The sequence below is a fragment of the Macrobrachium rosenbergii genome, chromosome 27, assembly GCF_040412425.1.
Source record: "Macrobrachium rosenbergii isolate ZJJX-2024 chromosome 27, ASM4041242v1, whole genome shotgun sequence".
In the NCBI taxonomy this organism is placed as follows: domain Eukaryota; kingdom Metazoa; phylum Arthropoda; class Malacostraca; order Decapoda; family Palaemonidae; genus Macrobrachium; species Macrobrachium rosenbergii.
The window spans coordinates 24,419,509-24,446,291 of NC_089767.1; the positions used below are offsets into that span (position 1 = coordinate 24,419,509).

At 33.4% G+C, this 26,783-nt stretch overlaps 1 long non-coding RNA gene across 4 annotated transcripts in view; it reads right to left on the reverse strand.

Moving 5' to 3' along the window:
• The window catches only part of LOC136853265 (uncharacterized), a 271,531-nt gene that overhangs the window by 15,356 nt on the left and 229,392 nt on the right, over positions 1 to 26,783 (reverse strand). The window contains exon 1 of one of the 4 annotated variants that reach the window (XR_010857408.1): positions 9,731 to 9,920. The exons of the other annotated variants lie outside the window; for them this stretch is intronic. This is a non-coding gene — a long non-coding RNA (uncharacterized lncRNA). Of the gene's footprint in view, positions 1 to 9,730; positions 9,921 to 26,783 lie in introns of those variants that run through there. 4 annotated transcript variants of the gene reach the window in all.

The window sequence follows — 26,783 nt, forward strand, 5'->3', positions numbered from 1 at the left end:
CTCTCCCTGTCATTTCTAGTTCTCTACGGATCCCAAGAGTGTTAGTGGGATAGTGGGATCGGGGAATAAAATGTAATGTTAATTCTTAAATGTAGTGCAAAAAAAAAAAAAAGCCTTTTGGTTTTAGAAGATAAATAATATATATTACTACCTCCGTGTCATTTCCAGTTCTTTACTGATCTTCAGTGTTACCGTGAGCGGAAGTTGGGAACAAAATGTAATGTTAATTTCTAAGTGTAATGCAAAGAAAAGACATTTTTAAGTTTCAGAAAATAAATATTATATATTGAGCGAAGAATTCTCTGCACGAGTCATTTTCTAGTTCAGTTCTTGGAATTTGGAAAACCAGGCCAGCTTTTTTTTACCATGTCTAAGTTTCGTAAGATAAAAGCAAGAAGTGTTTCAGTTTCAGTTTCTCATCGCATTCCACTCCACACTACCCCGGATCTCCACAGTGTCAGCGCCAGGAGAAATAATATGTAACATTAATTCTTAAATATAACGTAAAGAAAAAACTTTTTTATTTTAGAAACACATAGAATTTGAAGCTCAAAGAATTCCCTGCATGAGCTATTTGCTAGTTCAGTTCTTGGAATACGGAAACTAGGCCAGTTTTTTTCAATTCCAATTTAATTTTCGTAAGATAAAAAGGGCTCTAATTTCAGTTGCTCATCGCATTCCACTCGACACTTACCCATCCCATGTCATAACCCCTTCCTTTCCCCTCCTCCTCCCCCTCCCCCTCCTCCTCCCTCATCCCCCATTTTTACCTTGAAACTTTATAAATAACGAGTAAAAATTTCTTTGCCGCTATCAAGTTTTCATTACAGAGTATAATCAAGGCCACCGAAAATAGATCCATCTTTCGGTGGTCTCGGTATAATGCTGTATGAGTCGCGGCTAATGAAACTTTAACCACAGCTCGGTGATGGCCTTTCCTATATCGTTGCCAGACGCACGATTATGGCTAACTTTAACCTTAAATAAAATAAAAACTACTGAGGCTAGAGGGCTGCAATTTTGTATGTTTGATGATTGGAGGGTGGATGATCATCATACCAATTTGTAGCCCTCTAGCCTCAGTAGTTTTTAAGATCTGAGGGCGGACAGAAAAAGTGAGGACAGAAAAATGCAGACGGACAGACAAAGCCGCCACAATAGTTTTCTTTTACAGAAAACCAAAAACACATTGAATCATATGGACGCTATGTTAATGATCCTTCGCAAATGTGAATCTTATGGACATTTAAATACACAATTTAATCCGATTTTTTCAGTGGTCAAGTATTAACTAGAATACAGTTGATAAGTTCTCATACCTTTGAAACAAAATTCAGACAGAATTCAGGAACAGAATTTTATTGAGGGAGACATAGGCCTACGTAGTAAATAAATTTATACAGCATACCATTACAAGTAATTTCAATGAAGTGGGCTACATCAATATTTTTTTATCTGCCTCAGAAAGAATACCCACAGGTCTTCAAATTGCAATTCTATAGTTCTGTAACTTTAAGTGGCAAGTATTGAAATCATTTGGCCAACATTCGTAAAAAGTAATAGCATTGAACTATAACATTAAAAAATAAAATTTTGTCTTTTTTTTTTTTACTAGGACCGGTATAATAATTTTCGTTTGTACTTTGCGTAGCTCACAGGTCCTGCTTTTTCCTTAAAGTTCAGTATTTGATTACTTGTCTCAAACGTAAACTGGAAACAATACAACAAGATTTATATAGGCATTTAATTTAATATATTTATATTTATGTATATATATATATATATATATATATATATATATATATATATATATATATATGTATATATATATATATATATATATATATATATATATTTTAGTAAAATGTAAAACAAATGTCGTCAGGTGTCTTCTCATTAATCATGCCATCAAATCATTCCTCTTCCCATATTTCCCAATTTACTTCGAAGCATAAGTATAATGTTTTCTTCTCTTTCCATCTTTGCCGTTCCTTCCTTGTCATAATTCTCTTTACAGATTCCTCCCTTTTAATGAGCTCATATCTTTTTGCATCTCTTTCCTCTCTTCACTTTGTTTCCTTCCTTCCTTTCTTCCCATCTCCCCCCTGCCTTGTTTTATCCATCTGCCCCATTCATTCTCGTCTAGCTTGGTGTTTCCTCTTCTTCTCTCTCGGTCCTTCCTCAACTTAATTTTTAGTGATTGTTCTCTTCAATTTAACTTTAGCCATTTATCTGTCTTTCTGTCTGTCTGTTCCCTTTTCACTCTTCTCTCTCTCTCTCTCTCTCTCTCTCTCTCTCTCTCTCTCTCTCTCTCTCTCTCTCTCTCTCTTTGTTCTCTTCCTCTTTGTAACTTGAGCCATCTATATTTAATTTCTTTATTTACCATTTACCATTCACATGTTTCTTCTATTTTTTTTCTTGCTTTGTTGTCTTTTATACTGTACAGCAACGATACAGATTGACTACTTGCTAGTCTGTTTGTCTACAGCACTTATTTTGATAACCTCCCCTCTTCCTGTTTCCTTTTTGGACGTCTGATAACAAGAAAGGTTATGTGAAATTTCATATTGAAGAAGAAAATGAATCAGTTCACTGTGACTCTCTCTCTCTCTCTCTCTCTCTCTCTCTCTCTCTCTCCCAAGCTCTTGGTTGGGTGAGTCTCTCTGCGGACTGTCATTCATGGGCCGGAGTTCAATTGGCAGGCTGATGAAGAGTTAGAAGGAATTTATTTCTATGATAGAATTCATTTCTCGCTATAATGTTTACTTCCACAATGGCTGTCTCCCGTTGCTAAGTAACTGGTTCTTAGCCACGTTATATACATTTCCTTGTAGGTGCCCTAGGATGACAAAATCAGCTTAGTGGTCTGGTTAAACTAAGGTATACTTAACTTTTTTTTCTCTCTCCCTCCCTTCATTTCTTTGTAGGCGTGTGATGACAAGAATGGTTATGTGCATATTTCACATAATGTTTACTGTGGCTTTGTAGGTGTGATGACAAGAATGGTTTACTAAATATTTCTTATGAATTACTCTCTCTCTCTCTCTCTCTCTCTCTCTCTCTCTCTCTCTCTCTCTCTCTCTCTCTCTCTCTCTCTCTTTACCTAACTTAGGCCATTAAAGGACATTTGGGTTTCACTGTTGCATTCCCCATGCACTTTTAAAGGCGTTGTTGTGATGGATTGCTGAAAGGATTTTCCAAAATATCCATGAATATAAATTAATTTCAGAAGCATAATATTTTAATTAAGTCGAGGTCAACAGCATCCCACCTAATGGCCTGGAGCTGAAAAAGATGAAGAGATAAAAAGGATATCTCCCTCAAAAGTGTAATATTTCATTACGTTGAGGTCGGCAGCATCCCATCTAATGGCATTATCTAGGCTAGGCCTGGAACTAAATAGATGAAAAGATGAAAAAAGGAATTGGCAGGAACGTAAAGCAAGGAGAGAATGGAATAGAAAGGAATGTAAAATTTAGGCCAAAGGCCAAGCTCTGGGACCTATTAGGTCATCCATCGCTGAAAGGGAAATTGAGAGCAAAAAGGTTTTAAAGGTGGAACAGGAGGATAACCTCGCAGTTGCACTATGAAACAACTGTTAGAAGAGGGTGGAAAGTAAGATGGAGGAAAGAGAAAATGAACGGAACTTAAAAGGAGTGAAAAGGGTTGAAGCTAGGGGCCGAAGGAACGCTGCAACGAACATTAAGTAATGCTTACAGTGCACCGCGTGAGATGCACTGACAGCACTACTTTCCTCGATGTTGTTAAGTGTAACGCATAGCATGTCAGCAAGTGAGTTAGAAGAGAAAGACAAACATGAGGCATCTGGAAACTGTGTACAAATAATAATACAAATAAATAAATAAATAAACAAATTAAATCTTCTATCTTGACATGGGTTTCTGACGATACTACTCGTAGTTCGATACAGACCTTTTTGTTACTGACGTCACCTCGTCCGCTTTTCCGTATAATCTGCGTCGTTCAGACATAATCGGTCAATATGAGCAATAAAACAATGTGAAATAAACAGATTAATCCATCATTAATGCCTGGCTGCAATATTTTCCTCTTTTTTTTTTTGCAATTGAAATGCTCTTAATGTTATGAAACGCCGATGGCTTTTTCCGCTAAAGGTCGTCAAGTTCGTTGACAATTTAACAGTTATTTCTAATCATAGAATTTCTTGTGAGCATTGCCCTCTCTCTCTCTCTCTCTCTCTCTCTCTCTCTCTCTCTCTCTCTCTCTCTCTCTCTATATATATATATATATATATTACATATATATATACATGTACATATATATATATATATATATATATATATATATATATATATATATATATATATACTGTATATATATATATATATGTACATATACACATGTACATATATATATATATATATATATATATATATATATATATATATATATATATATATATATATATATATATATATATATATATATATATAGCGTAGATACGTACCACGATATTGAAAAGCTTCATGTAAAATCTCTAGGGCATAGTCGCCAAGCAGGAAAAATTCCTGAAGTAAGGAACTGCTGATAGCGATTACCCCATTCATAACTGGTCAGTGAATCCTCAGCCAAAATTTGAGACGAGGTACAGAGACAAAAAAATCTCCCCCCCCCAAAGTTTACTAGGAACATCAGAGATGGCCATCTCGGGCTAAAGTAGACTGGGGTCAAATTTTATGGTAACTTTTAAGAGCTAGGTGAATTTAACTGTTAAAATCCCCATTGTCCGAAGTACCTGTGATGAAGGGAGTTTATTACGGAAATATATGCGTTATTGTGTACATTTGTAAAACTGCTAAATTTAAGGAGTTCCATACAATTGTGAAATTTATGGAGTCCCATACAATTGTGAAATTTAAGGAGCTCATACAATTGTGAAATTTAAGGCGTCCCATGCAATTGTGAAATTTAAGGAGCTCATACAATTGTGAAATTTAAGGAGCTCATGCAATTGTGAAATTTAAGGAGCTCATACAATTGTGAAATTTAAGGGGCTCATACAATCCACATTATGCCTTTTCCTTAACCTGCACAGTGTTCTTCCCTATAAATTCCTCTGTCAACTTTCTAAACTACAGTAGTAAAAATTCTCCATGCACCTTCCCTAGTAAACTAAGTAAAATTTATGCCCTGGTTATTCGTACAGTTTCTTTTATGAGCTTTATATTTGTTCCTTGGAACTATTATTCCTCTTATCGATTCCCGGGAACTGCTTAATTCAGACACACCTTATAATTCCTGGTCAAACAATACTACCATCACAGCATCTCGCTTATGATCCCATGAATTCCTTGTCTTTCCAGCCTTCAGCCTCTCAATTGCCCTCATATATCCTCAACAATCAGGTCTACAATCATTCTCAAACACAGACTAACTCTTTCCACTCTTGCATCATTCATGTCCTACTCTCTCCCATCTTCCACATTCAACAAATCTCCAAAATGCTCTCTCCATCCAGTACCGCTCTTGATCCAGTACTGCATGAAGTTTAAGCAGTTTATGATCATACTGAGATCAGTTTATTCATTAACCTTTCTCTCATGGTTTAATTCCTATAAAACCAATGCTTTATATTCTCAGTGTTTTTACTCACCCTTTCCTCTCTATTTTCATTACTTGCCTTCTAAGATAGTCAAGAGGAAAATGGAAGAGGACATCTCAAATTTTCTTTTTGATTACCACGGCCATCTGCACTTCTCTGCTACTGTGCAATTGCATGTGATGTATTTACTTTTCACTCACTAAGTCTTACATTTTCCATTTTCTCATCCACTTCTTTATGTTTTTATTCCTTCTCCCTATTCTTCTGTGCCCGTAAACACTCTTTGCTGTTGCATTATCCAGTCATGGAATTTTGCAAACTTCTCTGGTATTCTTTTCACATTTGTGTCTTTAAACCTAATCAACAGTTCCTTTTTACAGTTCAATTTTCAACTCTCCTTCATACTGAAACTTACACTTAACTTTTCCTTCAACTAAATAACAATCAGATATATCTCCAGTCACTCCTCTCAAAATTACTTCCATTATCTTGCTCTCTCACCTATGCTGTACTTACACATTAACTAGGAACTTGTTTTCCCCATCATTTGCTCTTTCCCACATACAATTATGAATATTATTCCTCAGAAATTATAGTAATTCCAACAGTCAAGTCCATTTCAAAATTTTCTAAATTTCTATTTACTCCAGGAACTCTACAGTTAATATGTTCAAATGTTCTTTTCTGACTGTAATAACGTTGAGACTTGCCATTGTTTATCTCAAGTTACCCTTATTTACCAGTGGCCTTTATTATACGTAGAATTCAGTTACCTTGGTCTAAGCTTCGGAGGGGTACTCAGTGTCCCTTGGTCGAATGTTCTTTTCTGACTGTAATAACGTTTAGACTTGTACCAGTGGCCCCTATTATACGTAGAATTCAGTTACCTTAGTCTAAGTTGGACCTCAGTGTCCCTTGGATTGGACCTATTTCCGGTATGGCTACGCTATCATTAAACAAGGGAGTTTTATCACTTGATATACTTTACATAGCTCGTGCGTGCGCTTGCATGTGTGTGTGCGCGTGTGTCTCAATGTGAGTACTGTTTTACTTACATGTAAATGAGATTACACAAATACCTACCAAGCTTGTCTATCCCTGTTTAGTCTCGACTAAATGGCCGGACTTGGTTGCTCGGTCTTGTTCTGGTTCTTGTTCATGTGTTTGTTAGGACGTTTTGGATCAACGTAGGACGTCTTAACTAGACTACACTCACAGGATCAATTCCTGTCTTGGAAGGTCAGGAAATGTAATTTGCAATAACTGTTTTAAACACCCTAGAAAACAATGTAAGGTATACACATAAATGAGAGAGAGAGAGAGAGAGAGAGAGAGAGAGAGAGAGAGAGAGAGAGAGAGAGATGGTCAGACAGACAGACAGACAGACAGAGAGAGAGAGAGAGATCTCTTAAGATCTATTTTAAGAGAATCAATTGGCAATAAAAACTTTCACAGCATCCTAGAGGAAAGTTACTTGAAATTAAACCACTTACAAATACGCATACTCCAGATTTAAACGCTCTTTGAATGCGGTAGCTATTTTCGTAGATATACTCCCTATTTTTAGTTCTTTGTTCTGGCTAATAGGAAAATATGTCTGCCAACGAATCTGGATTAACCTTAAGTATCGCACTCCCTGCACCCACCCGCCTACACGCTCGCAGCATCACCAACATATATGATTCTCCACCTATTCGATTTGGATAAGCTGATTATACAGGCCATTAATCCGATGCCATACAGTGATCAGGGGTAATTAAATTCTCTTTTGATGAATAACGGAATTGTGATGATTTACTCGTCAAACGAATTCCTGTGGATTATGTAAATGTGTCCTCATAATTTTGGTCTATCTTTTTCATTATATCAATATTTTACTGAATTGTACTTAAACTTTATCAATGTCACCGCTTAAATCAAGCTTTTTTTTCTAAGCTGCTACTGGATTAAAGTATGCAAATTAACGATAATTTCGAAACGTTCCATTTATTACACTGAACTGAATCAGTATTTAAGCCAAATTTTACATTTGTTACACTTAACTGAATCAGTATGATATATTTTCTGTTAAAACAGAATTCCAGCTAATAAAAGAAGCCCATATAAACGCCAAAATTATAGCATTAACTTTTTACATTTTGGCATTTTTATGGGCTCCTTTTATTATATATATATATATATATATATATATATATATATATATATATATATATATATATATATATATATATATATATATATATATATATATATAAATTCTTTTATACTATCTGCTATAAATTTTGTTATTTTAAAGAATGTAACTACTGTTCTTAATTTTTGCTTTTATTTTGTAATTAAAGAATGAATTAATTTAGCTTTTATTTTGAATTAAGAGAATTATATGTATTTTTCAATTTTACAGAACGATGATGTGTTTAAGTAACACAAAACGTTTCTAACAATAAATATTTAACTGTTTTGTTGAATGTCGTCTTCTGACTCTGGTTGATTTATGCTTGTTGATTTATATATATGAAATTTTTTTAAAGAATTTTTTTTTATCACACCGTGATTTATATACATTCCTGAAGCTACAAATATTGTTTAATATCAAATTCACGCTACCTCGGGAATATCCCCGATGGGGAATGATCACTGAAATATACATAAATATATATATACATATATATATATATATATATATATATATATATATATATATATATATATATATATATATATATATATATATATATGTGTGTGTGTATTTGTGTGTGTGTGTGTATGTGTGTGTGTATATGCACGTGCGTGCATAACTGGCCAAACTAACTCCAAGTCCCTTTTATCTACCTCCGCAACATCTTCCTTCCTCATGACCCTTGAATGAAATTCCTTCGTCATAATCAACAAACAGCACCTAATGGAAACATCATTTACCCAGCGTCTCTGCTACGAAGCTTCCGCTGACTCAGTATAGAGGGATTATTAAGGAGATTTGGGAGCGTTCGGTTACAAATTCAGTTACCACCAGAATCCGGCGGTGCGTCTAAATTGATCTCGGGGACACATTACGGGGCAATCTGAGGGGTTCTATAGTAAGGAAGGTCGGGGAAATAACCGTGTTTAGGTTTTAGGGAAGCGGCGGTGAATGAACTCTGTTCTCGTTTTATTGTTTCGTGATTTTCTTATTCCTTTTATTCTTTAGGTATACGTATTCCGTACTGTAATGTAAACGGCAGAAAGGTGAAATATTAGTAATAATATTGATTTATACATCTTTTATATTATAATGCCACCACAAAAAAGTTGAAATGATAATGATCAAGTATTTGCTTTACTGTACGATTACATTTTTCATTATACATTCAGAGAAATAAGATTACGAATGAAGGATTTATTATTCCTTAGATTTTTTATGTACAAGTCTTTTATCTTGTAAAGTACACAAAAGGAAGTTGAAACAATAATGCCCAAGTATTTGCTTTACTGTAGGGATTATATATAAACATTATACGTGTAACCTTATTTCAGAGAAATATTAGGAGGCATTTAAATCGTTGCTGCCTTGACTTGCAGGAAAATAATTCTTAAATCATAAACACCATGAACGGCTAAAAAATAAATTCAAATAGTTTTAGAGAAATATAACGAAGCCTATTATTCATTTCTAATATTAACCGTCACTGGTGAAAAATTTAGCGAAATATAATGAAGCCTATTATTCATTTCTAATAATCACCATCACAGGTAAAAAAAAAAAGTAAGTTAAAATAGTGAAAGAGAAACAAATAAAAAGAGTGTTTAACCTACAAATATATATATATATATATATATATATATATATATATATATATATATATATATATATATATATATATATATATATATATATATATATATATATATATATATATATATATATATATATATATATATATATATATATATATATATATATATATATATATATATATATATATATATATATATATATATACATGTATATACATATATATATATATATATATATATATATATATAATAAACAATTGGAAATATCTATAAGATACTTTCTAAATATGATTCTGAAGAATGGAAGTGTGCAAGAAAGCGAAGAAGAGACAAATAAAGAACGAAGGGACAGGGAAACGGCGGAAAACGTACCTAGACATTCGATTAAAGTTTGTCCCCTAAACCAGCAGCTTCCTTCGGAGACAATCAAACGTCCTCATCTCCTTCGTCGTGACGTCTCGCCCAGAATCAATTTCGACACAATGTCGCGTCTGCCAATAACAGAAATCGTAATCCGAAATCGTAATCCGACTCCCTGTAATCACCTCAACTAGGCTGTCGGAGGCTGTGTTACGGAGATATTAGGTGAGAAAATTGAGTAGAAAATGAATGAAGTTTTTTTAAATTAGATAAAGAAACTAGGCTTTCGGAGGCTGTATAATGGAGATATTAAGAGATAAAGAATGCATTTTTAAAATTAAGACAAAGAAACTAGGCTTTCGGAGGCTGTATAGATATTAGGAGAAAGCTAGTAGAAAATGAATGAAGAGAAAATCAGCTAAGCTGTAAATGGAGATATTAATGAGATTCATTTTTAAAATTAAGACAAAGAAACTAGGCTTTCGGAGGCTGTGTAACGTAGATATTAGGTGAGAAAGCTGGGTAAAAAATGAATGAAGTTTTTAAAATCAGACATAGAAACTAGGCTTTCGGAGGCTGTATAACGGATATTTAAAATCAAACTGAATGCATTTTTAAAGAAACTAGGCTTTCGGAGATCTGTAAACTAATGCATTTTTAAAGTTAAGAGAAAGAAGATATTATAACGGAGATGTTAATTGAGAGAGCTAAGCTTAAACTGAATGCATTTTTTAAAGTTAAGAGAAAGAAGCTAGGCTTTCGGAGGCTATATAACGGAGATGTTAACTGAGAGAGCTAAGCTTAAACTGAATACATTCTTTAAAATTAAGACAAAGAAACTAGGCTTTCAGAGGCTGTATAACGGAGATATTAAGTGAGAGAGCTAAGCTTAAACTGAATGCATTTTTTAAAGTTAAGAGAAAGAAGCTAGGCTTTCGGAAATAACTGTGAGAGAGCTAGAAACTGAATGAAAATTAAGACAAAGCTAGTCTTTTAAATGTTAACTGAAGACAAACTGAATACTTTAAAATTAAGACAAAGAAACTAGGCTTTCAGAGGCTGTATAACGGAGATATTAAGCTGTGAATTCATTTTTTAAAATTAAGACAAAGAAACTAGGCTTTCGGGGCTGTGTAATGGAGATATTAGGCTAGAAAACTGTGTAGAAACTGGATGTAGTTTTTTAAATTAAGACAAAAACTTGTCGGTCGGAGGCTGTGTAATGTAGATATTAGGTGAGAAAGCCGAATAGAAACTGGATGGAGTTTTTTAAAGTACCACAAAGGAACTAGGCTTTCGGAGGCTGTGTAACGGTGATACTATGTGAGAAAGCCGAGTAGAAAAGCTCAGTTTAAACTGGATTACCAGTATTTTTAAATTAAGAAAAAAATGTTTTTAATTAAAAAAAAGAATGAATACAGAGGAATTGACAAGCGGAATGGCTGACGAAGAATGACTGTTTACAAAGCCGTTTAGAAACATCAAAAACTGGTGATTGCGATTAGGGAAAATTTGCTTTGTTTATCCTTATATTGTCTTGTTTACAGCTCAGCGCACTTATTTTTAATTAAGACAAAGGAATATGTCATACGTTACAAAAGAATGAGGAATTTATACTCGAAAAACAGAACAGTTGTTGATAAACTGAGGTTTACGGAGGGTTCTTAGGAAACAACAAAAACAAGCAATTACGGTGACGGGAAATTTGTTTTTAAGCATTTCAGTCTTAATTTCCTCGATTGATAAAAAATATGGTTTTATGACAAAAACATTAAAAAAGTTCGGAAAATGTCATAATTAAATGCAAATATTGACTGCAGCTTTATACCTTCAAGCATATTCGCACAATTACGATCTTCAGAATTATATTAATTCCGTATATTATTCATACTACTTGTGATCGTAGACCCATACATACTATTAATTCCGTATATTATTCATACATACATACAAAATTAGTAGTAAATTGCTCTACTTTAATATAAAGATTAGTTCCTTGATCACTGATAAATTAATGAAAGGATATCTTACTACTATCCTGTCCTTTTTTATCTATTTTTACGAGATATTGGCCCTATAGCATTGGAGGTTGAAGTAAACCGGTTGTAAACAATTAATTAAAAAAAATTCTTTACAGGAGATATCTTAAAAAAATGTACACCTTTATAGAGCTACCCAAACTCTTTTAATAAATATGAAAACATTCATTCATATCTAGAATACAGGAGATCTTAAAATTCTACTAAGCGGCTAAAAGATCCTTCACACGAATAAAAATTATATGAAAACAAGGACCCAAAGATATTGCAATTATTAAAAGTCACACTAGCATCCATAACCTTGGAAAATCAAGAACTGCCATTCCTTTACATCGAATCAAAGAGCCATTAGCAAAATACTCAAGTACTTGCCACCATGTCAAACAAATAAGGATTGATTTATAGATTTATAGATTTTAGGCATACATGCCAAGCACTGGGGCAACTAAGGCCATTCAGCGCTGAAACGGAAATTGACTGAAAAAGTTTGAAAGGCGTAGCAGGAGGAAAACCTTGCAGTTGCACTATGAACCAACTGTTAGGAGAGGGTGGACAGTAAGGTGAACGGGATACAGTAAAAGGAATGAAAGTAGTTACAGCTAGGGGCCGAAGGGACGCTGAAAAGACCCTTAAGTAATGCCTACATTGCACCGCAGGAGATGAACTGACGGCGCTAACCCCTTACGGGGAAACAAATAAAGAGCAGCATCCCTTACACTAAGGAAACAATTCAACTCCTTAAAGAACGCCGACCTTGCTATTCTCATTTCCTTTTCTATACCACTATACCGACATTCCATTTTCTGTCAAGTTTCTCCCATTCGTTCTTCCATGTAATGGGAAAGTTTTCAGTAAGGAAAGAATATATTCTGTGTATACTTCAAGATTTCAGTAAGGAAAGGATACGAGTATATTCTGTGTATACTTCAAGATTTCAGTAAGGAAAGGATATATTCTGTGTATACTTCAAGATTTCAGTAAGGAAAGGATATATTCTGTGTATACTTCAGGATGATTCACCTTGCAAATTCACAAGTGATAAGAGCTGTTAAACACCTTCACAACTGTGAGAGAAAGATAGCAGTAAAGGAGAAAGATTGAGAAGAGAGAGAAAGATTGAGAAAGATTGAGAAGGTGAGAGAAAGCTTAATATATTCATGACAACTGCAGTGCATCTGCTACCTCACTAGCAAATTTGTAATGTTATCAATAGAGATTTAAAATTCATCAGCTACAGAACAAATAGTTTCAAAATCGATTCCAGAATCATATTCACATCTAATGTACGTTCATAATGCGACGCTAAAATATAGTGACTCACAGATACTTAGTTTGTTTAACTGAAGTGTGTCGAACGACACTTGGGCCATTCTTATAGGGAAGGAATATATACTGTATAAAGGCAGTAAATAAAGGTAGTAAATATAGATGGGTATGAAGACAAATGAGTATAATAAGCTCAAGACCTTGTAAAATCAATCCTTAGAAAATAGTTTAAATGGAAATAAGCAAAAGTTGTTTATGATTCTTGTTCTGGTTATAAATTCAAATCAAAGTTATCCTCTTGTTCCATAAGTTCATGCAAACCTCCATAGAAATTATTTCACTCATTTTATTTTCCGTAGGTTTTCAGCAGTTGCTGCCATACTTGTTTATCCTCTATGTGTTGTTGTGTAATATTCCATGTTACATAACACAATGATCGTTGCTTCGTCTAGAAACGTTTCTCACCATTTATACTTTAAATTCAATATATATACATACATACACATATACATACACACACACACACACACATAAATATATATATATATATATATATATATATATATATATATATATATATATATATATATATATATATATATATATATATATATATGCATGCCAAATACCCAAAAAGTCTGTAGCAGCATATGAATTTACAATGGTACACTTTTCCACTGTTTCAGATTTACGAGTGAAGTGGGCAAATTCATAAAACCTGTTTACCCATCAAACTAACAATAAAAATTTGCATAAAAACGCAAAAAAGCGAACCCATCTACCATAGGCCACCGAAGCCACTCTCCCCCCCTCACCGATATATTCCATAAAGGTAATACTTATCAAGTGCATAATCTCTTTTGAAGCCCTTCCTTGGCAATAAGGATTCAAGCCGGGGATTATCCGCGCGCGAATAACCTACGCTTGAATTTCCATAGTTATTGCACTCGTTTATTGCCGGACGCATATAATGTTTACCAAATGAAGGCAACCGCATCAGGGGGAAGCAGCTCGAAAAATAGAGGGACCTTATGCCAGGCTAAAAGTTGGGTTTGTTTTATTGGTTTTGTCGGGAACGTTCAACGGTTTCATGTTATTACAGCTACAACGACAGTGGCAACAGAAATAACTGTAACGATAACGGATAATGTTTTACAATTGGTGAAGGGGTTTTGATGTGAACTTCGCATAATTTGTTGTTTTTTATTTTTACTAATACCCTCAGGAACATCAAACTTGATGTTGGCAGCATTTATGTTTTTTTACAGTCAGATTTTAAGTACTGAGTTACTGAAATGATGGAAATTTCGTAATCCATGTGCACTGGAATAAAGCCTGAATCATCTCAAAAGATAAAATTCGGCACATTTTGATATACTAAAGTGTTTTCCTTAAATGATATTCGTGGATTAGGAACACTGCATTAACATTTTATTTCAACGGTATAGTCTTAACTGAATTGCAATTCATAACTGTTTATTCAACGGTATGGTATTAACTGATTTCCAGTTTATAAATTTTTATTTCATTGGTATATTCTTAACTGATTTCGTATATTCAGTCTTTAATATTTTAAGCTCTTGTGATCTTGAACGCTGCTCAACCCATTAAATAAAACGGTGGCCGGTAATAAAGTCACAAGAAAAACGTCACATTAATTTATGGTGGCCGGTAATAAAGTCACAGGGAAAAATTCACAGTTTCTTGGGGGTCATTACTTTTTTATATTTGCAATCTTTTGTTTATGTTTATACGGAAATCACCAAAGGGCTTCTACTAAACACGCCGCAGAGATGGATACAAACCGGGTTAAAACCCTTCGGGGTCACTATCTAGGAAATTTTGTGACTTTTTTTTCCTGTGACTTTTTTCTGAGACTTTTTTCCGGAGACTTTTTTATTTATTTTTTTTACCTGGATTCAGTACAACATCACAATTTGAAACCGACCTTAAAGAACGTCAGACAGGTGGGAGTTCTTACCTTTCACCGTCTAAAAAAAAAAAAAAAAAAAAAACTCCGAGGGCCATGCAATGCCAACCTTGGGACTGGAGAACTATTAATGGCACCAGTTCCCTCTTCCCAACCCACCCAGCCAGCAGCAATAGCAGTTCCCGGTATGATTACCGTGAACTGGTAAACTGGTATTGCTGCTGGATGGGTGGTTTGAGAAGAGGGAACTGGTGCCATTAATAATTCTCCAGTGCCAAGGTTGGCATTGCAGGACCATCGGAGTTTTGGTCAACGCAATTTCGAAGGTGAACCAATCAGAAGGCTCAAAAAGCCCGAGGATGAAAGCTCCCTAATCCAGACCATTTGTAAATAGACTCTGTAACCTTTAGCGTTTTCAAATCTCATCGCACTCTTTTTAAATATTACTCCCCGACCCCAACAAATAAAAAGGTAATTAGACCAATGTCAGCGGGAACTCGAATCTTCTGACGTTAATTAACAAAATGAAGGAAATAAATGACATAATTAAAGGCTACCAGAGTGATATAATTAGAGTGACATTATTATGGCGTTCACGAGTCTTGCATAAGCAGAGCATACGGTGAAAGAATTTTGGAACACTTGAATAAGCGTGATTTAAGAATCAGCTTTAGAAAGTTATGGAATTCATTAAATATGCTGTAAAGACTAAGAGGTTTGTTCATGTTGAGGTGAAGAAAGGAAGGCGAATAATGAATAGAGTGGTGATTTGTGTGCGTGTGTGTGTGTGTGTGTGTGTGTGTATATATATATATATATATATATATATATATATATATATATATATATATATATATATATATATATATATATATATATATATATTTGTTTATATATGTTCGCATGCTTGTCGTCATAAATATGGTGTGCGTGTGTGTATTTGTTTTTTCATGTGTGTTTCCAAATCGCTTGTCGTCAAGTGGTTCCAACCTTTATCCCATTAAATTCCAGCACAAATTTTTCTGCAAACCCTTTAGTCTTTAAATCGCCAATTGAATATTTATTATTCTCCTTGATTCTCCAAACACGTTTATTGAAGAGTTTCAAATGCTCTCCACAAACTAAATCCCCTTTAGTCTTTAAGAGAATTTTAATTAATAATAATTCCATAATAATAATAATAATAATCTGATTCTCAAAATTCAACACTGATATAAGTGTAATCATATGTACTTATATTTATGTATTTTTTTTATATAAATATAAAATACTCCTTACATTTTTGTGTTTGAGTTAATTACGAGATGTGTACATATACACACACCCACACATTTATATGTGTATGTGTGTGTGTTGGTATATATATACACAAACATTAAGCTTGAAATATGATATATATATATATATATATATATATATATATATATATATATATATATATATATATATATATATATATATATATATATATATATATATATATATATATATATATATATATATATATATATATATATATATATATAATCCTAATTAACACACGTTTAACTGTAACGAACATTCCCGCTGTAGCTCATATCACAAAGTAAGAGACCATTTAACATATATGAATTTTAGAGCAAAGGACATTAGATATTCCATGAGCAATATAGCAGCTCTGCAATATGTAGCGTCTATTGCATAACATGAAATTGGAATTTCTATTGAAATTTCTATTTGCAGTTTAATTGCATCGCTTCTAGTTTCCACTTACTGGCTAAATTCTCCCATTTGACAAAACGTCATGTATTCTGACACAAAATAATAATAATAATAATAGCGTGTTTGGGGAAAGTCAGCCCAAAATGTGGAAATACGTGCGCTGATATAGTTGTAATATTGTTTACACCTACTGACGAAAGTGTTGTGATGATGTATTCAGCAATATGGCATTTGGGTGGTAGAACAATCAGGTACACCAATTTTGTCGTTCCTTTACTGAATGCTAAAGATAAAAGGGTCCGAATCTTCACGAAATTAAGAAACGAAGGAAAGAGATGAGTGTACGAGTCTTCACGAAATACGCATCGAAGGAAAGAGATAAGTGTACGAGTCTTCACGAAATACGCACCGAAGGAAAGAGATAAGTGTACGAGTCTTCACGAAATACGAATAGGAGACGAGTATGAAAGAATTTTTAAGAAATACGAATCGAAGGCGAGTATAAAAGTGATAATTATAAGAGTGTGTGTGTGAAAAACAAGTAGAAGGTGAATCTAGAGATAACTTTGTGATTCTTTACGAAATACAAATCAAAGGTGAATATCAAAAGATAAGCGTACGAATCTTTACGAAATACGAATCAGAGGTGAATATCAAAGAGATAAGCGTACGCATCTTTACGAAATACGAATCGAAGGTGAATATCAAAGAGATAAGTGTATGAATCTTTACGAAATACGAATCGAAGGTGAATATCTAAGAGATAACTGTATGAATCTTTACGAAATACGAAACGAAGGTGAATATCAAAGAGATAACTATGAATCTTTACGAAATGCGAATCGAAGGTGAATATCAAAGAAACAAGTGTACGAATCTCTAGGAAAGGCAAATATCGAAAGTGAACGTAAAAGATAAGTATACTAGTTTACGAAATACGAATCGAAGGTGAATGCAGAAGAGATAAGCGGACGAATCTTTATGAAATACGAATCAAAGATGAATATAAATGAGATCATTTTAGTCTTGACGGAATAAGAAACGAAGGCGAATTAACAAGAGATAAGCGGACGAATCTTTCACGAAATACGAATCAAAGGCGAATATATGTGAAATCATTTTAGTCTTTACGGAATACGAAACGAAGGTGAATAAACAAGAGATAATCGTACGAATCTAGACGAAATACGAATCGAAGGTTTATACGTTCAACATATAAAATTATGGGACTTCGGCGCACGACCTTTATTGGGTAATAACTTTCAGAGGTCCTGCTAGGACCTACTAGGATCTGCCAAGGATCCTTCCCCTGGTCCCACTGGTGCCACTCGCTCTTCCCCGAGGTGAACGTTGGACTTTATTATTAACTGTTTATGGTCTTGTTGCTAAGTCCGACTGACCTATTTGTAACTTTAGGAGATGGTTTCGGACGATTTAACTGCGTGTTTAAGCAATTGGCGGAGTCGTGTTTGCTTGCGTGAAGTAGCATTAACATTTTCGTTTTTGGGAATTTTCATCCACGATTTTGTAAGTATTTGTAGAAATGGAATATATATATATATATATATATATATATATATATATATATATATATATATATATATATATACATACATATATATATATATATATCTTATTATATTATAAGATACTTGCATATATACAGTGAATTTAATATTATATAGTAAATATATATAATTTTATATATATATATATATATATATATATATATATGTATATCTTCTTTGATTATAAGATATATATATGAATTTATATTATATAGTAAATATATATATATATATATATATATATATATATATATATATATATATATATATATATATATATATATATATAATTATCAGACACAATTGTTTTGTACATTAGTACAATTACTAACAGAACCTCATTCAAACTGGATGGTATCTAGTGTTAATCTAAAAAAAGTTTTTAGGACAAACAGTTTTTTTTTAAAAATAAATATCTCCACTAGATACCATCCAGGACAAATATATATATAGTCCTCATTCATTTTTAAAAATATAATATCTCCATATAGATATATATCCAGTTTGATATATATGATGGTCTTATATATATATATATATATATATAAATACATACATATATATACACACATATATATATATATATATATATATATATATATATATATATATATATATATATATATATATATATATATATATATATATATATATATATATATATATATACATATATATATATATATATATATATATATATATATATATATATATATATATATATATATATATATATATATATATATATATATATATACATAAACAAATATATATGAACATATCCTACACACACTGCACCACTCACCAATAACCCCCTACTTTCCACGCATTCTCTGGCTTCCAGATGCTGAAGGCTCGTCCTTTCGGAATGTGTACTCTACCCAACCTATCATCTTCCATTCTTTTGGAATGACTGGATTATCTCAAAACATTCTAATCCATCCTTAAGCCTACATCAGTCCTTTCGTCACTCCTATTCCCCCCATTTCAATCCATATTTCACAAATAAATATACAAACATCTTAAATGTATAAGAAAAAGGCGAAGCTAAGAAGGTACATTCACCTAAAATAAATTAAGTTCATGTAACCGCGTACCATAATTATATTATATACTGTGTGTCAACGTCAGCACAGAATCTAATTTCACAGGTACGAGGAGAAGCTTCGCTGAACAGGATTTTAATATTACTCGTATGGATGACACGGCGAGTGACTAAGACGTATCAAGGCACAAGTTCTATTGGAGGCAAATTTAATTTTCTTTTTCAATATCGCTTGCTTGTCATGAAGGCTAATATTGAAAAATGTCAAGTATTTTACGTGTCACGACTCAGGAATCTGTGTCTGAAGTTGTCTGAACCAATAACGTATGTTTAAACATCTGTTTCAGATCTCTACGAAAATCAATAAATCAGTCAAAGGGTCAGTAAATTAATTAACTGGGGGTTTATACAAAAAAAAAAACAATAGTAATTTAGATGAATGGACTTATTATAGGTTACAAATTGTAACTTTGTACATTGTTCAATGAAACTCCCTGAGCAAACAAGAGCAAAACAAGATATAAAACCTATTATGAAATAAATCCTTTTAATACAAACGGAGCGATAGGACAAATAGTGAGAGAATGTATGAAGGAACAAGAAAGACGAATATAACTGAATAATCGGTAATTTCCAACGACCAGGTATATTATAAAGATGTTAGATAAAATACGTTTTATGTCAAAGAAAAGTGGGGTAAAAAAAAAAAAAAAACAGGCGACTGAACGTTTCTAGAGTATCGAGAAAAAGTTTCGCATCGTATCGAAAACCGGAAAAAACAAATAAAATTGTTTTCATGTTAAAAGTCAAAACTAAAAAAAGGTAGATGTCCTTGAATGCAGTGAACTAAAAACTCGCGAGAAAAAAAAAAAAAAAAACAAACTAACGAAGTGTCCATTCCCAAAAAATATTTAAAGAAACGAAAGTGAGATACATAAAATCGACGCTTCAAACATTCCACAATCGGGGAAGGTCGGCAGAGGAATCAGCCAGGAATTCTAAAAGTCACTATTTATTTGGGTCTCAATAATTCAGAAAAATAAAAAAAAAAGATAGAAAAAGAAACCACCATTCATCATAACTACTAACATACTTAAAAGCAATATTTTAACAAAAGAATATAAAATATAGAATATAGAATAAAGGAATACATCGTTAATGATAAGTAAGGTAAAATTGAGACAGAAATTATCACAAAATTAGTACGTTTGTTACCGCTATCAGGTGGGTGCTCATTTAATTAACAGTTATAGCCTAAGATGAGGGGCAGCTGTCATTATGAGTGTACGTCTTTCAAGTACATTAAATAAGAGATAGATTTAAGTAGTCATCTTACCCAAATGATTCAGTGGAAAACAGTAATCGTAATTTAACATTAAGATACTATTATAAATTTAACAGATGACTCCATAATTGGTATCCTCTTAGAATTACCTTCATTTTCCCCAGTCAACATTCAGCCTGGAAAAACTTGACAACAACTTCACTAGCGTTATTTATTAACCAATACACTGAGACATTTAGGTAACCTTTCCAGGGAAAGAACATCTTATTCTTTATTTAAGTAGCAGGTTGTCGCAAGGGTAGGAACTCCTTTCAGCCATTTTAAAAGTAACATTTTTCTTCAGGTCTTTCCAAGAGAAAATCTGTCCTTTTCCAGCAGCTTTCTCAGTAAGCCTCGATTTTAAATTACCTGTGAAATCTGATTTCAAACTGAGGAGAGATTCGCATCCTACATGCAATGGACACTTATGCCCTAAGTTGAACGATAGGAATTTTGGTGTATGTCAGATAAATTGCCCAGCTTTTTGATAAAAGCTAAAATAACTTAATGGTACTTAACATCTTCATTCATGAGGTGCATTTCTCCAATGTAAAATGACGAAATTTATTTATAAGCTTGAGCTCTCACGTGTTCCATTACAGATCGCTTTTATAAAATGATAAGGACTGAGAAAATAAGTAACAATTTGCTAGTCAGCATACAGGAAAATACTGATGAGCTCTGGCCATCTTAGGTTTACTTTCACTGACAGCAGTTGTCTTAATTCCAAAATGAATCGTTTTTTCGACATAAGATCTTCAGTCCAGTTCCATATTTTAATTTCCAAAGGTATCTCTCAAATTATTCTGCCGGAGGTGCTAGGTATGCCTCTCTAATTAACTACCCGGAATGGAAAGTAATGATGGCTTCAGACGAGAACCCCCTAGCCTATAACTTAGTTTCAGGAGCGAGAGAACTGCACATCGTTCCAAAAAAACCTAAAGTGAACCAACTACAACATCAGCAAAAATGAGGCTAAACACTGGTAGATCGCAGGGTTTAATATTCAGTAATTTTTAATGTGATCACAACATGCAACCAACACTCACGATTAATGGATTTCACCCTCTGTTATAAAGATCTCTTCGATAGGAAAGTGTAATGAGTCCAATTTGGCACTACTGAAAAGTGGTGCAGTGCTTGGCTCACTTTGTTGGGCCCGCCTACCAACTTAACTATGAATACCATCTCCTGCTCGGTTCGGGTTGAGAAAAGGCCGTGGTCCTTGCAACCCCATTCCTAAAGACGTGCTGAGATACCGGAAGGCTGTATGTACCCTTTGATGCCAAGTTCATAAAGGAAAGAAGGCTTAACTATAATTCTAAATTAAACTTATGAGTATTTCAAAGTTTCAATTTCCTTTACCTACTCAAAATAAGGATATATATATATATATATATATATATATATATATATATATATATATATATATATATATATATATATATATATATATATATATATATATATATATATATGTGTGTGTGTGTGTGTGTGTGTGTGTGTATGTATGTATGTATGTATGTATGTATGTATATATATGTATATAATCTAAAAGTGCAATAACTTTACAATAATCACCAGCAAAGACATCTGAATGCTCATCCATTTTCCGGTGGAGTACTCGTACTTAAATGAACTTTTCCCAGCAAGTACCAATAATTTCCTCAGGCAGATGAATTTCAGCTGCTTAAACAAGCAGTAAATTCCATTTTTATTACCCGTGAGCCCAGTGAATTCCGTAATAATTATTCGTGGTCTAAGTGACCGAAGTTTATTTGGAAGCACATACATTTTAAGAATTGTTTCGTTCTCTTCGGTAAATTAATTTTGCTTGGTCGAAAGCTGTTCTCGTTTGTCTTTGTAACAGCTTTGCTCGTAGGAAATTCTGGAATTTTATCCCATTTTGTATTATATAGTATTTATAATCATTTCCCCAGTATAGCTTATATAAAGCGAGTGGCTTAATTAATATGAATGCTGAATGTATAACCAAGGTATCTATTTCTGTAATGAGACTTCAGTTCCGTTAAATGAAGAGAATGCAACGGTTGAAGAAAGCTGTTGTTAAAATAGGTTACTATAACATACCAAAGAGACTTCAGCTTTATTAAATGAAGAGAATACAAAAGGTTGAGGAAAGTTGTTAAAATAGTTTACTATGATATACCAAAGAGACCTCAGTTCTGTTGAATGGAGAGAGAGCAAAATGTTCCTGAAAGGTATTGTTAAAATCGGTTACTATTACATACCAAAGAGACTTCAGCTCTGTTAAATGAAGAGAATACAAAAGGTTGAGGAAAGTTGTTGTTAAAATAGTTTACAATGATATACCAAAGAGACCTCAGTTCTGTTGAATGGAGAGAGCAAAATGTTCCAGAAAGCTATTGTTAAAATCGGTTACTATAACATACCAAAGAGACTTCAACTTTATTAAATGAAGAGAATACAAAAGATTGAGGAAAACTGTTGTTAAAATAGTTTACTATGGCATACCAAAGAGACCTCAGTTCTGTTGAATGGAGAGAGCAAAATGTTCCAGAAAGCTATTGTTAAAATCGGTTACTATAACATACCAAAGAGACTTCAACTTTATTAAATGAAGAGAATACAAAAGATTGAGGAAAACTGTTGTTAAAATAGTTTACTATGGCATACCAAAGAGACCTCAGTTCTGTTGAATGGAGAGAGAGCAAAATGTTCCAGAAAGCTATTGTTAAAATCGGTTACTATAACATACCAAAGAGACTTCAGCTCTTTTAAATGAAGGGAATACAAAAGGTTGAGGAAAGCTGTTGTTAAAATAGGTTACTATAACATGCCAAAGAGACCTCAGTTCTGTTGAATGAAGAGAGAGCAAAATGTTCCAGAAAACTATTGTTAAAATCGGTTACTATAACATACCAAAGAGACTTCAGCTCTGTTAAATAAAGAGAATGCAAAAGGTTCAAGAAAGCTGTTGTTTTAATTACTTACTGTAACGCACACTTGACAAAATAGCAATTCTGTCCATTCAAGAATTTCACCGGATACCTAAACTAGACGAGGGGAAGAACGTACCACAATAAGCAGTTTAAACACTACCGTCCTCAGTGCAGAAAATGGAATTAGAGCGAACCCAGTATGAATGAGGGCAACGTGTTGCTAATTTGCTTCGGAACATTAGCTATGCATCGTCCTGCATGCTAATCTGCCCCCAGCTGCTTGGGCTAAAAAGGTTCCTGCTGTACACCTGCCTCATATCCTACCCATTATTATTTTTTCTTTAAGACTGGAATTGCATCATCTGGTAATGATAATTTTTGTTGGTCACTTGTCTCTGGGGTAAATCAACGAATACTGAGGTGCGATTTACTTCTGATTTTATTGCTATTAACCAGTTAATTTTGTTAATTTGTAAGTTTTTACTCTTATTCAGTAAGCAAAGAATGATAAAACCAAACAGTATGAAATGAATAATTTTGCTTCATTAATCTTTACATTTTGGTCTATTGTTCATGCAATTTTTTCTTATTTAAGTTGTTAAAAATGCTCTCTCATGCAATTTGCTTATAATTTAAAATGAAGGAGAATATATTAATTAAAAAAAAATTAACGAATTTCAGCGAGAACAAAATGTATTAAAATGTATCAAAACTGGGACAGAAAAATGTCTTCGTGTGCGGAGGCCTTGTTTTAAGTACGTGATTTGTAGTTATGTGATTTTCAAGTATGTGATTTTTCCAGATTTCAAGGGAAGCTGCCAAAATCAAATTATTAATGTCTTCACCCGATTGTCAATCTTTAACAGTCAGTGGTCTGATAAGGTTCTCAAACCGATTTTTTTTTTTTTTTTTTTTTAATGTCAGTCTGTCACTACTTATTCTTTTATTTTTCTGGTGTTAAATGATGCTTGTGTTTCGTGTTTTATGAGTTGGATAATCAAGGACTCATTATTATAGTTAACGAAATAAATGAATACGTATGTGTCTGTGTGAAGAGAGTGGCGGATTGAGAAAAAAATAAACAAATGAACACATGAAAACAGTATAGGCAACATAAATAATTATATAGGCGAAGACCAGTCTCTACGCCTCTTAAAATGATACGTGGAACATCAGATACGAGATTTTCATTTAGATATATCATTCCTGAAACAATGGTTAATTTTCTCCTCTGCTTTTTAGTTTTCTGTAAAATAAAACTGTTGAGATAGTTACTGGTCTGTCCGTCCGCACTTTTTCTGCTCGCCCCCAGATCTTAAAAGCTACTGAGGATAGAGGGCTGTAAATTGGTATGTTGATCATCTACCCTCCAATCATCAAGCATACCAAATTGCAACCCTCTAGCCTCAGTAGTTTTTATTTTATTTAAGGTTACAGTTAGCCATAATCGTGCTTATGGCAACGATATAGGATAGGCCACCACCGGGCCGTGATTAAAATTTCACGGGCCGCGGCTCGTACAGCATTATACCGAGACCACCGAAAGATAGATCTATTTTCCTTGGTCTTGTAGCGGCTGTACAGAAAACTCGATTGCGCCGAAGAAACTTCGGCCCATTGTTTACTTTTTTTCTTTTTTATCTTTACCGACTGATTCGAATTTCGAACTTTTGTTTTGCCATTTCAAGTGGATCTAGGTTGGTATAGGTGTAAATAGAAAAGAGAGAGAGAGAGAGAGAGAGAGAGAGAGAGAGAGAGAGAGAGAGAGAGAGAGAGAGAGAGAGAGAGAGAGAGAAAGCAATATCATTAACCGTATTCACATCAATGTATTTCTGGTGAGCGTAATGAATTCTGAATCATTGAAAAGGCTGTATAAGCGATGCTGTAAGAAAAAAAATGACGTCTTAAAATTAAACTAGTTTTTTTTTATCAATTCGAAGGATAGGTACTAAAATAGGTATTTTAAAAAATTTTTCCTCCTATTCCATCATCCTTCTATTTCTATTTGCCAATTGCTGATCAGTATAAGTATAATTATGTTTCCCAGGAATCTCGACATTTCCTCAGGGCGATATGAGACAAAATGAAATCAATCGCTTATCGGCAATTGAGTGCATCGTTTACATTTAGTTATACTGCTGTAGTTATTCTCTCCCCATGAGAAGACGCTGGTAATAGCTTTTATTCTTCATGAAAAGCCTTCACCGAGATGTACATGTTATGTATTTTTTTTTATTAAACAATTGATATAATTTAATAAAGGGCGCATTATAAGTGTTTTTTTTCTCAGTTTTAACTCACTGTTAACACTAACGCACACACACACATATATATATATATATATATATATATATATATATATATATATATATATATATATATATATATATATATATACATACACACATATACGTGTGTGTGTGGGTGTGCGTATGTGTATATATGTGTGTGTATATGGATGGATACATAGATAGATAAATAGATAGATAGATAGATAAATAGGGGTTAAAAGTCACCAGTGATCAAGCCCTTCGCATTCGATTCTAAAGAAACAAAGCGCGAGTGAGATCAAGTCTGATAAATCTGTATCTATTCCAGGTTATTCTCGCCACCTACTTAATTGCATTGGAGTGATAAAATTCAACAGGTTTCGAGACCTGAAAAGGACCACCAGTCTCTACAGAATTAATGGTATTTCATGACCACTTTTTCTGAAATTCATAGGGTTTAGGAGGTCTTCCACAATACGCATCAAGACATGGAGAAGATGGGTCGGTATTCCGTTTAACCAGGCCCACTCTCCCATTTCGATACTCTTCAATCAGAGAACAAATTCAACGGATCTTTCCTAGATAGTGACCCCAAAGGTTTTCGGGGGTCGTTATCTAGGACTACCATTTCCTGGGGGTCATTATCTTTATGATATTTACAGTCTTTTGTTTGTGTTTTTACGGTAATCCCCTTCTTTAACACGCCGCAAAGGTGGGTACATACCGGGTTCAAAACCCCGGGGGCGGGGTGTCACTATTTAGGAAAGATCCTATTCAACCGGTAAGATTTAATGTAAATGTTTACCTTTCCTTCCTACACTCCACTTCAGCATTATACCATCATAAGGACTAAAATGTTAACGTTCCCAGTGCGTATATAGTCAGGAAAGTTCAGGTAGATATAATCGAACTGAAAGCAATCTAATATACCAGGTGATCTCATGTAAATTATTCCTCTATACGGCTGTTCAGAGATGATTTTCCAATTCAATCGGCCG